The sequence below is a fragment of the Cricetulus griseus genome, chromosome 3 (genome assembly GCF_003668045.3).
Source record: "Cricetulus griseus strain 17A/GY chromosome 3, alternate assembly CriGri-PICRH-1.0, whole genome shotgun sequence".
Lineage (NCBI taxonomy): Eukaryota > Metazoa > Chordata > Mammalia > Rodentia > Cricetidae > Cricetulus > Cricetulus griseus.
The window spans coordinates 195,621,792-195,637,752 of NC_048596.1; the positions used below are offsets into that span (position 1 = coordinate 195,621,792).

At 44.5% G+C, this 15,961-nt stretch overlaps 1 protein-coding gene and 1 long non-coding RNA gene across 2 annotated transcripts in view; one reads left to right on the forward strand and one right to left on the reverse strand.

The window, feature by feature from the left end:
- The window catches only part of Cdh13 (cadherin 13), a 997,178-nt gene that overhangs the window by 662,548 nt on the left and 318,669 nt on the right, over positions 1 to 15,961 (forward strand). The window lies entirely within an intron of this gene.
- On the reverse strand, positions 12,320 to 15,230 carry LOC113832693. Its single transcript, XR_003484435.2, has 2 exons — positions 14,594 to 15,230; positions 12,320 to 12,817 (listed from the first exon to the last, which is right to left on the reverse strand). It is a non-coding gene; the product is annotated as an uncharacterized LOC113832693 (long non-coding RNA).

Below are 15,961 nucleotides of genomic sequence, written 5' to 3' on the forward strand. Positions count from 1 at the left end.
CAAAGACCTGGGAAGTGTCTTAGTAAGAGAAGTGTCCATAAAGCTCTAGAAGACAGTCAAATGCACAGTTATTATGAGAAGAAGTCAACAAATACAAACCAGATCTGTCTCATTGCTATTATCTTTTAAGTAAAGTTTTGTGAGAACACAGACGTGTTAATTAATGTATTGGCTGCATTCAGGCCACTGGTTTATATAGGTAACAGGACCCAGACTATACATCCTACAAAGACTAAAGTATGTACTAGATGATCTTGCAAAAACAGTTTGCTGATCCTGGTTAAGGGTTCCTTAAGTTGTGGTGTGTCTTACATGCAGCAGGAAGCTCTTGGATAAATTTAGAAGGAGACTGATAAAGTCTGGTTTGACTGTTAAATAGTAGCTTGCTCTCCTTAGTGAAGAGCTGTGGTGGCAGGGAACCAAGAATGGTTTTAGAAGAATTCGTTTTCCTCAGGGATGCAGCCCCTGGGCAGCTGCTCAAACTCCAGGAGACATTGTACAAACACGCACACCCATGCACACCCATGCACATCCATGCACCCCCACTCCCATGCACAGACAGACAGCACTAAGTGGGCTCAGTGGGTTTAAGGGAGGGAGGAAGAGAGAGCACATAAAGTAGGGAGAAAAAAGTGGGGGGGGATAGGGGAAGAATTGGAGGGGAAGGGATTTGATTAAAACATGTGCATGTGTAACCCCCACCAAAAGGACAGTGTTTTAGTACCCCAAGTATAAGGGAGCTTCAGTCTGAAGCAAGGTGTTAAAGAAAGAGACAAGAGGTCACACATGACTTCTGTGATGACCCCCTGACAAATGGGAGATTACTACGTATTGCAACACTTTATGGTGCTGGATTATTGCGCCTGATGCCATCTTTACGGAATTACTGCAGTACTGTAAACCATAATAGGTTTATAAATTTTCTCCAGGTGTGAGCTGGATTCTGCCTCCTGGCTTCTTTCTCAGTCATAAGCTTAAGCCTGGGGACCCTGATGTTGGTTTTTTCCACCCCACCCCCACCCCACCCCCCACCCCCGCCATCCCAGGGTTTTCTGGACTCAGCAGAGTCCCAGGTACATACTGTAGTGGCCGCTGATAAATTCCATCCAAGGAACAAATGGTCCCAGGTGGCAGGAATTCTGAATCACTATAATGTTCTCATTTTATTCAGTTTTTAAAATAATGTCTGTGTTTATTTGCAACTTGTTCATTCCTTCGATAGGCATCTCCAGCAAGCTCACCATGTGTAGATCTGCTGCTTTTAGTGAGAATGGAGGGGCATCCAGGCAAGTCCTACCCCACATAGCCTGTAGTGGACCTCAGCAGGTAATTCATCACACACACTGCAGTCATTCAAAAGTGGCCATGCTCCTGGGACCCATTGGGAGAGGCAGTGAAGATGTTCCTGCCTGGCACGAAGCAGTGAGAATCTTGAGTAGATTCTGTTCTGCTGCTTTTTTCTAGGCCCTGAACTACTTTTCCCTTAGCTGTCATTGCAACCCTCCTAACTGCTGTGGGACTGAGCACATGGAATCTTGTGGATTTAGGTTGGTCCTCCCAAGGTCACGGGTGACACAGCTGGGGTCCAAGCTTAGGCCTCTATGATGCCAGTGACTGCACTGTGTCATTTCCTCTCACTCTCCTGAAACATTCTCACGCAACACATGAAGCCACAGGTGCCACTCAAAGTCTAGGGAATACTTCTGTGTGTGTGTGTGTGTGTGTGTGTGTGTGTGTGTGTGTGTGTGTGTGTAGGGGGGGAAGAATAGGGAAGAAGAGGAGAACAGCATTTATCTTCAGTTACTTCTTTTTTATAATGACTGTTTATGGTTTCAGAATTTTATACATTCATATAATGTATTTTGATCAAATCCACCTCCCAGGCTCTCCCCTTAATGGTCTTCCTTGCAGGCCACTCACAGCCCAAGCAAGGGCCTTCTCAGTGCAGCCAGATCTGCCCCCTAGTGGTGAATCTTGAGATATTCCAGAAGAATGGAGGGTCCACAAAGCAAGCTGGGGCCATCAGCCAACAAACACCTTAAGTCAGCTTCTCCTACAGCCCCACTGCTCTGAGAACCCAATCCCTTCTGAGAGCAGAGTCCAGGGCCTCAGCTTCCATTGATCCAGGCTTTTCACCTTAACAGCTAGTGTATTTTCTTAAGATGCCCTGAGTGAATTATACATAGACCCACCTCCAATCTTAAGTAAATGGAAAAAGATTCAGTCTGCTAAATTCTGTGGGGAAAGGGCATGTAAAATCCCTTTCAAGTGTATGTTTTATGAAATATAGGCCATGAATTGAGTTTTCCAGTATCAAAGAAAAAAACTTTAATAGACTTGTAGCTTTCCTGCTTTAATTACAGCTGCATATTTTTTATTCAAGCTGAACACAGTACCCAAAGCTGTTTCATTATTCAAGATGCTGACTCTCCTCAAAGAGTTCTCCAAAGTTGGGCTGGGGAAATATTTGTGTTTTCTTGCTTGCTCTCATTTTTTTTTCCTTTCAGGCTCTTTATCTTCTGGGTTCCTGGTTTTCATCAGGGTGCCATCTTGGATGTTTCCTCTGGGGAGTGTTAGAATGGATACTTCCTCTGAGGGATGCTGGATGGATGCTTCCTCTTGGGGGTGTTAGCACGGATGTTTTTTCTTGGGGGTGCTAGTATGGATGCTTCCTCTGGGGTGCTAGCATTCATGCTTCCTCTGAGGAGTGCTAGAATGGATGCTTCCTCTTGGGGGTTCTGGCATGGATGCTTTCTCTATGGGTGGCTCGGACGTGTGTTTGTGCCTTCAGGAAAAGTCTCTCATATCAGAATTCCAGGGTTGTCTTTGTCTGGTCCCTTATGGCCTTAGTATCAAACTCTATCAGCTGCTCTTTGCTGCTCTTTGGTCAATTCCTTTCCTCCTTTGTCACAAGTACAGTGTCACCTTCTCTCTGCCTGGTGTGGATCCATGCTTATGGACTCACCAGAGTTATGGACTAGAGCCAGAGGTGGGAACAGAACCACTTGTGTCTATGTGTACACATGTGTGGGTGTGCCTATGTCTGTGTATTTGTATATCTCAAATTAATTTAGTCACATTCACTGTTTTCCCATGGTTCACCTGGAAATGTCGAACCACACTACAGTGATCAAACTGGGATGATCCAGGGATTTCTCCTGGCTGAGATGGGTTCTGGGAATCCAGACACCTGCAGCAGTGTCTCAACTTAGGATGATTTTGTCCTCAGGAAATAACTTTTGGTAGTCCGACGGTGAAGAGGAGGGTTCAACTGACATTTAGTGGGGAGAGATGAGGGAATCCACAAGCCATGTCACAAGGCCAGGGGTAGCCCCTGTGTAAAGGATTAATTTGACTCAAAATGTCCATATGCTGAAGTGGACAGACAGATTCCTAGGCAGAGGGAGTGAAGATGTTCAATATGACACCCAAATTGAAGCCTGGAGTCCAGAAGCCACATGTTGAAGGGAACTCTTTGTGCTCAGCTTCAGGTCCTTAAGCACACTCATTAGCATGCAGCCAATAGGAGCTGTGAGCACCTTGTTGATGAAGCCATTGCCAGGCCTTCGCTCAGGTTTTCTGTGCACCAGACTGACTCATTGTGCCAATCCAAGGAGGTAGAACTATTTTTAGCAAGAATTTAATCTTAAGAGTGTTGAAAAACATCTTGTCCAAGAAAAAATTGACTTCTTCCTCAGCGTCTAGTGTGCTGTCCACCAGTAATAGATTGATGCATACCGAGAACAATGTCCATATAAAAGCAGGACTGCTCTGCCTCCCTTGCAGCTAGACACAGCCATGTGATGAAGTACCAATCAATGAGCTATAAGAAGGGCTGTGAATTGGACTTATGGGATAGTTTCTGAAGAAAACTAACTGAGCTAGCAAGAGTATCCTTGTATCTTTTTCCTACCACTTATTTTCTTTTTCTTCCTGGGATGCAGATAAGATGGCTAGCACTCAAGCAGTCACTTTGTACCATGAGGTGGCCTCAAGAGCAAAAATCATGTACTAGGAATGTAGGATGAAAGATGAAAAGAGACTGAATTCTGTTGCCTGTGGAGTACCAGGCCAATCCTGCTGCTTGATGGAGTAGTTTTGTAGAGGATGGTAGGGAGCTGCTTCTTCACCTGACTCATTCTTATGGTGGATTTTCTGCACTTGGAATCAAATCTCACAGCATCTGACATAGCCAGTGTCACTCAACTAGTAAGAATTATAGCCCAGACAATTGGATTTTGAGCTTGCTCTTTTAGCCACTGCCTATGCTGACTGAGAGAGCAAAGTGGCCACTGCTCTGTAGGCATGCCTTAGCCCCAGTTGCAGGATGATAATCAGAAAATAAATCTCTAATGGAACAGAAGTGGCCTTTCTCTCCCCCATTGTCTTAAGAGTTCTTTCCAGAAGCATTCTGAGGTCTCTTTGTCACCTGATATTTTTCTTAGTTAAAAACAGAGTCAGAGTGTGGACCCCAGGTTGGTAGAGTGCTTGCCCAGCATATAGAATGCCCTGTGTTCAAGCCTCAGAACTAGGACCTCTAGCAGTGTAGAACATACACTGCTCAGAGGCAAGAGGATCAGAAATTCAAGGCCTGCTTATGCAGTGAGTTTGAGGCTAGGCTGTTTCAAAATGAATAAATAATAAAACACTCAGTGTTTTGTGATAAAGTGCTCTTTGATACAGTTGTTTTGGCTCCATCATCATCATTATTTCAGACCCTTACTCCAGTTCCGATGACATGGGAACACTCCAGTAATGTACACCATTTGGTGGCTGCCACTTGGGACAATGCCCTGTACTCAGGATTCTGTACCAAAGACTAGGGATGGAGAGAAGAGTTCAGGGAGTGTCAGGATGGCTCTAGGAGGTTTTCAGAGAATAATAATTTTTCTTCCTTCCAGTGGATAACTGAACCCACCACTCAAAGATGTACTGCCCCCTTTCATCAGGGAGGGTACAAAGCTTGAGGCCTCTGACTCCTGGAAGTCCTAGGTTTGGGCCATAATTTCATGAGAGGGGGTGGTACCTTCAACATCTCCTAACCTCTGAGCTTTGCAAAGCTCATCTAAGATGAGGATGGTAGCAATGGGCCAAAGACAACAGGGAAGTCCAGTGAGAAAGTGTATACCAAGCTTTGAGCTCCACACCTGGCAAAGACTATGTTTGTGTCTTAGAGTTTCTACTGCTGCAACAAAACACCATGGCCAAAAAGCAAGTTGGGGAGGAAAGGGTTTATTTGGCTTACACTTCCGTATTACTGCTCATTATCAAAGGAAGTCAAGACAGGAACTCAAACAGGGCAGGAACCTAGAGGCAGGATCTGATGCAGAGGCCATAGAAGGATGCTGCTTACTGGCTTGCTCAGCCTGCTTTCTTATAGAACCTGGGACAACCAGCCCAGGGGTGGCACCACCCACAATAGGCTGGGCCTTCCCTACTGATCACAAATTGAGAAAATGCCTTACAGCTGAATCTCATGTAGGCATTTTCCTCAACTGAGGCTCCTTCCCCTCAGATAACTCTAGCTTGTGTCTTGTTGACACAAACCAGCCAGCATAGTATGTATAACAGTAGCAGCTACAGCTGATGATTGTCCACTGGGCACTATTTGGCTGGTTGTAGACTGAGGAGGGTCAGAGCGCTCTGAAAACCTATAGAGAAGAACTCTAGTCCTACTTTCTCTTGTATCTGTGTCCCTCTGAGTCTCAATGTCCTCAATTAGAATTGGTGGGAATCCATTATGGCAGCATTTTGTATGCATCTGAATTAAGCAAATTTGAAATGATGAAACCTAGAAATGTCAATGTGTTTCCATTCAGGTATGGACTTAGTTAGATACATGTGCTCTCCAAAGTTGAGGAATTTGTCAAGAATTGCATTCCAGAGCACATGCCTGCTCCCCCATGCATATACATAGCTGTGATTTGAATCAGAAATGTCCCCTCCAAGCTCCTATCTGGGATTCTTGGTCCCCTACTGGTGGTGCCATTGGGGAGGCTGTGGAAACTTCAAATAGTGGGTCCTAGCTAGTGAAGTTGGTCACTAAGTGTGAGCCTTGAAGATTATTCCCAGTTGTGACCTCTGCCTCACTCTCTGCTTCCTGGTTGACTATAGTGTGAGCAGCCTGCCTTCTGGCTGTCATCATCACAGCTCTTCCATCATGCCTTCCCCGACAAAAGAGCTAAAACTGTGAGCCAAGAAAAAATGCTTCTTCTCAAAAGTTTTATCTATCAGACATCTTTGTCATGGTAATGCAAAAGTAATTCATCTACGTGTGTACATGCATGCATACATACCTACATATACACACATATATATTACATACATTAACTCTAATGTTGAATCATTCATATTCAGCAGTACAACTGACACATTTAAACATATGGATGAGGAGCTGGAGAAGTAACTCAACGGTTAAGAGCACTCACCCTCTTACAGAGGACCCTGGATTGATTCCAAGTACCCACATAGCAGCTCACAATTATCTATAACTCCACTTCCAAGGGATCCAATGCCTTCTTCTGGCCTCTGTGTGAACCAATCATGCACACGGTACACAGACATGAAGGCAGGCAAAACCCTCATATACATTTAGCAAAAAACAAGAAAAAATGGGGGTAGAATAAGAGAAATGTATGGTTCAATAGTTTGTATTAAATTCACAGGTTGGAGAAGTTGTTATCATGGTCAGCCTTAGGACAACCCAGATGGAAATCCTGCAGCCACAGAGCCATCCCTGTCTGTCCTGAAGGCCAGCCTATCTTGGAAAGCCAGCAACCTGTTTCTGGTCCCTATGGATTTGCTTATCCAGGCTTCTCATATATGTAGACTCTCAGGGTGTATCCTTGTGTGCCTGGCTTCCTTCGTTCAACCACAGGGTATGTGGCAGGTATATTTCTGACCTTTACTCCTTTAGCCTCTACATGTAAAGACAAGAATGCAACACCAGTCCTTAAGATTACTCTTGAATTATGCAAATTATGAGTTGAGACCATGCAAACCAGCACCTACAAGGGCCTGTCCTCTGCTTGCCTGGCAGTTTCCGTATAGGAATAGAAGAAGTGACTCTGGCAGCTGTGGGGACTGTGGACTCCTCTCAGAATGCTTTCTCTTGCTTTGGTCTACCCCTTGTTTTCTGACATCTATCATCCCTCACTCACTTCTGTGTTTCTTTCACTTTAAGGAATTTTTCGCTTCAAAAGTTCAAACTAGTCAAATGAAAAAATTACTCATCATCTTCTCAGGGACCTGCTCAGCGAGTGTCTTTTAAATGTCATTAATTTGTGGGTTTTTTTTTCTTGTAAGTGTCAGGTATTTGGAAACTATTAATGGTTTGTGGTTAATCTGTGAGACTGGATGGCCTCACTAGCACCCAATAATTCAGGAGCTCTGAGACCTTTCTCATGCATCTGAACATGTCTTTGTTTCTGTAATGTCACAGCCATGGATATTGCCTTCAGTGAAAAATAGCTTCTGGAAGTGAACTTTCTGTGAGTGATCCTGCCTTTTTGGAGCAAGGTGTGTGTGTGTGTGTGTGTGTGTGTGTGTGTGTGTGTGTGTGAGAGAGAGAGAGAGAGAGAGAGAGAGAGAGAGAGAGAGAGAGAGAGAGAGAGAGAGAGATTTAGCTCTTTCACCCTTCACCAGCTCCTTTTAGACATCTCTGCTCTACCAGAAGCCTCCAAGCCTTTCCCCTTTGGTTAGAGATGCAAAGATAGGCACTTCCCAGTTCATCATCCCTTTTTATACTCCCAATAAAGCTGTCTCATCTCCCAGGAGGGCATGGAGACCCAGAACAGTTGACACAGACAATCAAAGGAGGAGCCATGTGAGTCGGATATGCCTGACCTCAAAGAGACTGCATTCCCTCTTCCTCTGTGCGGGTTAATCACTCCTTAGCATGCTCTTGGGTCCTTCTTGATAAGACTAATGTAACTTTATTCACAGCTCTCTATCACAAGCATTCAGTGTTGTTCCCCAGCCAAGACTACGCATCTAAATGGAAATGTTTATTTTATTGGTGATAGAAGATGCAACAGGCATGCATTAAAATAAATAAATAAGTAAATAAATAAATAAAATAAAAACCACTATGTGGTTTAGATTGTACATGTGCAGGCAACAGAGCTATTCAGGTTCATTCCTGTCTGAGGGGATTTATCCTCCTGGCATGAGACAGACCAACCCTGTCTGTTCTAATTACATCTTAAAGGGTAAGGTCAAGCTACATTCTTAAAAGGGCAAACACCCACAAAAGAAACTGTAGTTGAGTTAGAAAAGCTGTAACCAGGGACCTGGGAATTAAATTGATCAGTTAAGGTATTGGTCAGGGATGCTTTTGGCTGCAGGTAACAAGCTGGCAATTAGGAGGGGCTTGACCACAGCAGGTGGCTTAGGAGGGCTTAGCCAGCTCAGATGGCTTTTGTCCTCTTTCAGGAAGGTGGGAGGCAGTTTGCCCTGTGCTTCCATGATGTGACAGTTGGCATTTCTGGGAGTCTTTGAACTTTGCTACATTACCGTAAGACCCATCACAGCCAAAGGCATCAAATCCCTATCTCCGTTCAGGAAGAAGAAAGGGAGGTGGGGAGGGCAATGCCCATGTTCCCCTAAGGATGTCAAAGTCTTTAGCACAAGTCCTCAAGGCAAAGCGGAACTTCATCTGATGAAGACCCAAGCTGCAAAAGGAACCATTGTAGAGCAAGAATTTGCATGTGTGACACTGTTCCTAGGGGGTGTGAACAAATATGTAATCATCCCAGATAGGAAACTGACAATGGATCAAAGTAATGGTACCACTAAATTCCAGCTAGGTGAACCAATATTTGGGCTACTTATAGGAGTATGAGTAAAAAGTCACTTACAGGAGCGTGCATGACTCAAAGGCAGTACATCACTGCAAATCCCACCCCAGAATAAGTGATGACTCATAGAAGCTGCACCCCTGGAGATCCCTGTGCAATTCATAGGACTGTCGAGGTCCCGCCGCCCTTCTCAGCCCTAAATAAACACAAAGACACTATATTAATTATTAAACTAGGGCTTCTTATTGGCTAGCTCTTAATTATTAACCCATTTCTATAAATCTAAGTATTTCCATATGGTCTTATCTTATCAGAGAAGGGTCCAGACCTATTACTCCTTTGTGGTCTACATGGCGACTCTCTACTGCACCTTTCTCCTTGTCCCCTAGTCCCACCTATCTTGCTGCCTGACCAATCAGTGTTTTACTCTTCAACCAACAAGAGAAACATACAGAAGAACATTCCCCATCATTCAGGTAGCCACCTCTCCTCAGCACTGCTTACAGCTTACACAGCCTGTAAGGGAAGAGGGCTTTGTGAATCTAGTAAGTTTCAGGATCTTCCTGAAATTCGTGTATTGTTTAATTCCCAAGCCCTAAGTAGCCTCCCCTTAGAACTTGCTGAGTTTTAACGAGCTTTCCTCTGAAATAGAATGTTTCAATTCAGAGGAAATTGCCGAAGAACAGTACGTATGTGCACACACATGGGCATGCATGTGTGGTGACCTGGGGAGGAGAGTGTGAGAACAGGTTTAAGGTTAGCCAGAGACTGGTCCTCATGAGACTTTTAAATAAAGAAGAAACTAACATTTTCCATTTTTTTATTAATAACTTGATTATTAATTTGGTGGGGGAGCAATGGTGAAAGGATTCCTTGGTTAAGTCAGTAGAGCAAACTAATGAAGTGAATTTCTTCACTGGTGAAGCCATGAGAGCTCTACAGGCTGGTGGTGGGGGTGTCAGTCCGTAAGAAGTATAGTGCCAGGAGTCTGTAGGCAAGGATTTCACAGTCACGACAGATGCAAAGGAAAGGCATCTTTGAGGCACAAAGTACTGGACAATCAAAGACATCTGAGCAGCAGCGTTTTCTTTTCCAGGTGATGGGTGGGAGCTGCATGGTGGGTATGAGAGAACCAGAGAGCAAGACAGTGAGTATCAGGAAGGATCATCCAGGGAGCAGAGGTGAGACAAGGGACCACAGCCTCAATCCTTCTAGAATCCCCCTCTGTCCACATTCACTCCTCCAGTTCTTCTAGTCTCCTGCTCAAAGCCAACACACAAAGGACATGTTTGTGAAAATGCATTAAAAGTGTCATATGATCATGGGCTCAAGACTTTTCCAAGTTTCATTTATTTTATCTGTTCTTTTGTGGATCTTGTTTCCCAAGTCCCTCTTGGGAAATTAACCATGGGGGATACTTAAGGTGAACATTATGAGCCCAGACAAAAGACGGCAAAGGAGTTGTCTGCTGATGGATCTAATAAAGACTGAATGTATTGGTGAAGGACATCTTAAAATCCTCTCCCTATCTTTCCCACTTCCTGTTCAGGAGTTAGCTTCGGGTTAGCCATAATATTACAGATATGAAGCTATGGCTTTTAAAAATATATTTCACCACATTCCAGTCTCTCATGGCCCTAAGAAATTGATAAAGAAATTCTCATTTGCAGATAAGGAGCCGACTCTTGGTGAGCAGGTAACACATATGAGGTTTGTGGTGTACCTCCAAGTCTCCTTTTAGATCCTGTGAACACATCCATTTGAAACAAAACTCAATAGAGAGGAAGCAACTTTTAGTTGGCCCATAGGGAAAAGTAGACCAGGGCCACAAGAACTTGATCCATCCAGAGGTCAATGGATCCCAGGTTTTAGAGGGTGTTTGTATTAGCAGGGTTCTCCAGAAAAAGAGAAGTGTAGAAGTGTGTGTGTGTGTGTGTGTGTGTGTGTGTGTGTGCGCGCGCTCGTGCATTTAAATTGTATTACTTTATTTTGTATGTATGAGTGTTCTTCATATATATATATATATATATATATATATATATATATATATATGTACCACATGATTACATGTTGCCTGTGGAAGCCAAAAGAGGATATTGGATCCCATGAACCTGGAATTAGGGACAGTTGTGAGCTACCATGCAGATGCTAGGTGCTGGGAACTAAACCCAAGTCCTCTGCAATTGCATCTGGTGCTTTTAACTGCTGAGCCATCTCTCCAGCCCCAAGAGATCTATTGTCAAGAACTGGCTTGTGGGCTAGAGAGATGACTCAGCAGCTAAAGAGAGCTTGATAATTTTGGAGAGGACCTGAGTTTGGTCTCCAGCTCCCATGGCAGGTGGCCTGAAACTCCAGCTTCAGTGGGTCTTATGCCCTGTTCTTGACTCCACAGACACATGCATTCATATAGACGTAGACCCATACATATACATATAATTAAATATTTTTAAAGAGAATTAGCTGGTGTGGTTATGGAGGCTGAGGAGTTCATAGGCCAAAGAACCAGAGATTGAATGGTACAGTTTGCAGCCCAAGAGTGGGTGGGCTCATTATCTGAAAAGAGCTGATGTCTCCCATTGGTCTAAAGGCCAGAAAAGACCAGCATCCCAGCTGCAGGCAGTGAGGCAGGGGGAGCCTCTCTTATTCAGCCTTCTTATCCTGCTCTACCTTCAGCTAATTGGATAAAGACCACACACTTCAGGCAGGAGAATTGTCATTATTAGCCTAGAGAATCAAATAATGTCATTTATAAAGTTCCTTGTAAATGGGCCCAGAAGAACATTTGACTAAATGTCTGTGTGCTGAGTAGCCCAGTCAAGTTGAAATTTATAATGTTAGTCATGTCAATCATAATAGCACACACTTGTGACCCCAGCCCTAAGGAGAGAGAGAGAGGCTGAAAGATTTTTACAGCTTTGAGGTCAGCTTGGTCTACACAGTGGGATCCATATTAGTCAGGGCTACAAAGCAAAACCTTGTTTCAAAAATACAGAATAGGACAATGTCAACAATCACACAATTGTATGTAGACATTTTGCCTACAGTTTCCAAGACACAGTGCTATGCCCAAAGACCCTTTTCCATGTAACTATAGTTATTCACAAGCTGACCTTAAAGATGGGGCACTTTCCCAGGCTACCCAGGCAAAACAAAATAACCACATGAGCCTTTAGGCACACAGAGAGAAATACAAAATGAGCTATGTTGGACTATAGTCCTCTGTCATGCAGAGCACTCAAAGCTGGCTCTCCTGTCCACCTAAAACTTTGCACCTTTTGATCAAGTCCCAGCTCTCTCTCTCTCTCTCTCTCTCTCTCTCTCTCTCTCTCTCTCTCTCTCTCTCTCTCTCTCTCTCCCCATCCCCAGCCCCTCATCACCACCATCCTCCCTGCTTCTGGGAGATAAACTTTATTAGACCCCTCACATGGCAAGCAGTGTCGGTCTGGCTGGCTGGTTAATCTCACCAGGCAAAACATCCTCAGAACTCACCCACAGTATCACAAATGACAGGATGGCTGAGATGATGGATGCATTAATTAGTTGGATTTAATCATGCCACATTGTAAACACATATCAAAACAGCACACTCCAACCCATGTATACATACACTTTTGATTTGTCAATCAAAATAAAAGCCATTTGGGACAACAAACAAGACTAGATTTTGAGAAAAGCAACAGAGAGAAGAGAGAGTAAGAGAGACAACAGGCAGGAGTGTGGTGGGAGGGGACAGAGGTCCCTCTGAGAGTTACCCATCTTGAGATGCTGAGCAAATCCCGCTTGTGGCTGGCCTGAGAGTGAGCCATGTGGGAAGAAGCAGGGATTCCTCCTTCCCTATCTGAAGAAGGCCTTTCTCCTAATCTTTCCATATGGAGCCCTGCCCCTTGACACCTTGATTCAGCTCCATTGGGCCCAGACTTCTGACCACCGCTGCTTGTGGCCAGGTCTTACATGCATCAGTCTGGGACCTCCTTTCCCCTTTGAGCCCACCAGCAGTGAGTAAAGCTGCTCCATAAAACCTAATAGATAACAGAAATAAATTAAAGCATGAGCTCCTAAATTGTTCAACAACTAGTGAAAGTTCTGTTTGTTGCCAGTGAACTCCCAGCTTACACCTTTTCAAGCACTCTCAACTCCAGCATCATCCTTGAAACAGGAGCGCTGACCTGGGAACATAGAGCAATGACCATCTCTTGTGACTAGGAGTATTTTAATATTTTTGATATTGTGTGATGCTGAAGTGACCGTGACCTCTGTATTGAAGGGATCACCTTAGATACATTAAAGAACTTTATGAGTCTTTTCACTTCCAGAAGCCCTACCACCAACTGCTCAGCCTCTCCTCGATTACCCAGTGTAGTGGCATCTAGTGTTGCCAGTGTATTTGTATTAGTGGCCACACCCTTTGGGCATGGCTTTCCAACATGGCGTGAGTATGTTTACTGCCAGCACTGGGAACTGTGCTCACCAGCTCGGTCTATGCTGCCATCAAGCAGCATGCTGCTGGTTGCTCATAAACACCATTTGTTTGATAGTGGAGCCTCTTATGTGGGGGATTTTGAGAGCCCATCCCACTTGAAGGGATGCACTCTGTCTCTGAACACATGGGGAGGGACCCAGGCCCAGCACAGGAAGATTTGGTGGACTTGGTGGAGCCCCGGTTGGAGGCCCTACCCTGCCTGGGGAGTGGTGGGTGGATGGGGTGGAGGGTAGGTTGGAGGTGGGGGAGAAGGAATGGGGGTAAGGGGAGGGAGAGGGAGAGGCAGAGGGGAATTACATGTGAAAAAAGCCTGTTCCCTAACTTGAATTAATAATAATAAAAAGAGAATAAAAAAAGAGCCATGTGGTTTTTGCCACTTATGCTGAGTCAAGAAGCCTCTCTCTCTCTCTCTCTCTCTCTCTCTTCTCTCTCTCCTCTCTCTCTCCCTCCTCCCCTCCCTCCCTCTCTCTCTCTCTCTCTCTCTCTCTCTCTCTCTCTCTCCTCCCTTTTAAAAAATTAAATTAGAAATAAGCTTATTTTACATCCCAGTTCCCTCTCCCTCCTCTCCCTGCCCCCCACCAATTCCCTAGCCCATCCCCTTTCTGCTCCCCAGGGAGAAAGAGGCCTTCCATGGGGATCTTCAATATCTGTCATATCTGTTGGAACAGGGCCTAGGCCCTCCCCTGTGTGTCTAGGCTGAGAGAGTATCCCTCTATGTGGAATGGGCTCCCAAAGTTCATTTGTATACTAGGGATAAATACTGATCCATTACTAGAGGCCCCATAGATTTCCCAGGCCTCCAAACTGACATTCTCGTTCAGGGGGTCTGGATCAGTCCTATGCTGGTTTCCCAGCTGTCAGTCTGGGGTCCATGAGGTCCCCCTTGTTCAGGTCAGCTGTTTCTGTGGGTTTCTCCAGCCTGGTCTTGACCCCTTTGCTCATCACTTCTCTCTCTCTGCAACTGGATTCCAAGAGTTCAGCTCAGTGTTTAGCTGTTTCTTCTCATGAAACCTCTCTTAAAGGAGCCGTGAGCCTCTCTGCTTGCCTCTAGCAAACAGAGACCACCTGAGAAAATACTGCTACCAAGAAGCCATGCTTGCCTCTGTTCTTTTGTTTTTATAATCTTTTTAAGTTTTTGTAAGGTTTTATGTGGAAAATCTCTCTCCATGTGGTCACTAACACAAATACACTGGCAAGATGCCGCTACAACCCAGAGTAGCCATCACTCAGAGATGATGCCATTTATTGTGGGACTAGGAACCCCCAGAGATGCATATCCCTGTGTACCTTCACGGGGATAAGCCACAACTCTCACCAAGAAAGAGAAGCTTGCTGTGGTCCCTACACACTGTCAGTGGGTCACACCTCCTACAGTGTTCCATTATCTCCTGGAAGCCAGCTTGCTTGGCACATTTGTTTTAAAATATAGCATTCTCTGGCACACCTTCCATTCCAGAACTCCTGTGGTATCTGGAGTGTGGGACAGAAAGGGTCAAGGTACAGTGCTCATCCTGTAGGTGTCATCAAGAAGACAAACATGCTAGCCTCATGCAGTACCCTGGGCACCCGGTTCACTAGAGGCAGGCTTCACCCCTGGAGCCTCTTTGCTTTCTCATCTCTTTTGCAGAGCCCAACAGCTTTACTGTGGTACAATGCATACACCATGTGTCTTGCCCATTTGAAGTAATAAGTTTGTGATTTGTCAGTATATTCCTGAGTTGTACAATCGCCAGCACGATTAACTTACTGCAGAATGCTTAACTTTCAAATGAAATCATAGAGCTGGAGGGACAGTTCAACAGTTTGCAGAGGACCTGAGTTTGGTTCCCATGGTCCACATCAGATAGCTTATAAATGCCTATAATTCACCGATCCCACATCTGACAGAGGGCTGATTTCCAAAATATATAAGGAGCTCAAGAAGCTAGCCACCAAAACACCAAACAATGAAATTAAAAATTGGGGTGCAGAACTAAATAGAGAATTCTCAACAGAGGAATCTGAAATGGCTGAAAGACACTTAAGAAAGTGCTCAAAATCCTTGGCCATCAGAGAAATGCAACTCAAAACAACTCTGAGATACCACCTCACACCTGTCAGAATGGCTAAAATCAAAAATACCAATGACAATCTATGCTGGAGAGGATGTGGAGAAAAAGGAACACTCCTCCATTGCTGGTGGGAGTGCGAACTTGTAAGACCACTCTGGAAATCAGTATGGTGGTTGCTCAGAAAAATGGTAATCAGTCTACCTCAAGATCCAGCCATTCCTCTCTTGGGCATATACCCAAATAGTGCATGTTCATACAACAAGGACATATGTTCAACCATGTTCATAGCAGCATAGTTTATAATAGCCAGAACCTGGAAACAACCTAGATGCCCCTCAACTGAAGAATGGATAGAGAAAATGTGGTACATTTATACAATGGAGTACTACTCAGCAGAAAAAAGCAATGGAATCTTGAAATTCGCAGGCAAATGGATGGAACTAGAAGAAACCATCCTGAGTGAGGTAACCCAGTCACAAAAAGACAAACATGGTATGTACTCACTCATATATGAATTTTAGACATAGAGCAAAGGATTACCAGCCTATAATCCTCTTCACCAAAGAAACTAGGAAACATGAAGGACTCTAAGGAATAAATGGACCCCAGGAATGGGAAATGGCATGAACTCC